The sequence below is a fragment of the Cyanistes caeruleus genome, chromosome 7, assembly GCF_971803275.1.
Source record: "Cyanistes caeruleus chromosome 7, bCyaCae1.hap1.1, whole genome shotgun sequence".
NCBI classification, from domain to species: Eukaryota; Metazoa; Chordata; class Aves; order Passeriformes; family Paridae; genus Cyanistes; species Cyanistes caeruleus.
In genome coordinates this window covers 13558424-13560422 of record NC_141707.1, presented here as the reverse complement: position 1 = coordinate 13560422, position 1999 = coordinate 13558424, and positions in this window count along the sequence as shown.

Sequence of the window (1999 nt, the reverse complement as noted above, 5' to 3'; positions counted from 1 at the left end):
CCAACTGTAGTTAATGTGTGTATCTTTGTCATGCAATAATGTAGCTGTAACCTGGGTGATGATTGTAGTAGTATCAGTTTATTTTAATGGAAAAATAATAGTTAATTGCTTTTTGTTACAGCTTCACATACAGTATCCTGGTGGACATAGCTTGTTAAGTTTTCAGAAGTTACCGGTTTTATTGTAAATTGGATTTGTAAAATCAGTTGTGAGAATTATGCATATTGATCACATTATTTTTAAAAAGCTAGATAATTATAGGCTGTGCTATAATTCCATTAAAGAGCTAGGAAAGTTAAGTCCCCAGCACCTTAGGTGAGGCAGTTTCTAAGAAAAGCATTTTGTTTTCTTACTTGCTTTTTGCCTTTTTTGTGTGTACTACAAAGAAAAAGATCTTGCTATCAGCCACCTAAACCCCAAGGATAAATGATTTTGGTAGTATTTGGTAGCATATTATACCATGTTTGTAAGATAATGGGAGGCAGTAGCTGGCTATCAGACACCTTGTTCTGTGAGTCCTTGACTCCAGTGATTAATTTCCATCTTAAAAAGTTCAGAGCAGTGGTGTTACCTGACTTCTCTGCTGTTTTACATAAATTTGAGAGTCTTCAGCTGTTCAGCATATATGAAAGTTTCACTCTAGCTTTCAGGTCTAATTTTTTAGGGGTTTGGGTTGGCACAAAAGCAACTTGGGACCCTTTTGTTAATAAAGTTACTAATTTGTTAGGAAAGGGGGAAAGTGGCTTTTTTCAAAAAAGTGTATTGTATCCTAAAACTTAAGTAAAAAACAACTGCAACTTCTTGAAGTCTTTATTGCTGAACTGTTTCCTCTGAGAAAAAGGTGCATTCTAGTCTGTTTCTAGTGCTTTGTCACTGAGTAGTATTGTTTGTATTACAGATAGCCTGCCATCTTCATTGCCTCAGAAGTTCTGCAAGACAGAACCAAGCAAGTGCCAGTAGAGAGGGAGGAGGGCTGAAAAAACACTGAGTTTTGAGAGATGAGCCAAAAAAGAGCTCTGAAACAGGTAGGAATGGATGATGGCTCTTGACTTCTAGATATGCTTCAGCAAACTTGTTATTCCTAGAAATAAGTAAAATAGTAAAAATTTTCTCAAATAGAAGAGAGTAACTTCAAATTGTTCTCATTTTTGTATTTTTGAAGCTTATCACTTTAAAATCTCAGAAATACTTGCATCAATATTTTTGAGGAAGATGCAGTGTTTCCCTTGTTGAGGAAGACAAAGGGGAAGGAGAACTGTTAGATGAAATAGAATCATACATAAAACTGTGATGTTCATGTTTGGGTTTTTTCGCTATCCCAAGTATCTGGTATGAAAACAGGTTTGAAGTGGCAGTATCTAAGTGCAGTTCTTCATATGCAGAGTCATCAGGAAGCATTTTTATCCTTGTTGAGGCTGTGGATCTGTGGAACTCTTACCTAAAGAGGCCATCTCTGGATCATAGACTGATGGGATTTTCTGGTAGCCTACAGTGGCTCGTAAAGGATTTTGCTTTTGTTGTTTAGCAACCACACTGAGTTTTATTCAGCACAGGAAGATAAAGGAGGAAATTTGGGGGAAATAAATAACTACCTAGATATTAAATCTGTCCACCTGTAGACTAACATCTTTCTTTTCCAGTATAAACTGAAGTCATTAATGGGAAAGTTTTATTTTGAGGTGGTGGCTGCAGACATCTAGTTCTGGACAGCAAAGACCAAGGAGTTTAAATGAATGGAAGGATTTGGATCACTACTGTTTAAATTCCTTTAGTGGAATTGTGCCATTAATGCAGAAAAATAGGCTAAATGAACAAAACATCTGTTGTTTTGCTGCTTGTTTTATAAAATGGGAGACGTGCCATGACTTAGCAACTGGGAAGTTAACCTAGTCACAGAATTAGTGTGATATCTGATAAATACAAGTAATGAGCATAAAATCTGCATGTCCAGACAATCCCTCAACTTCTTTAATTAGGTTTTCTTTTAAAGGGAATCAAG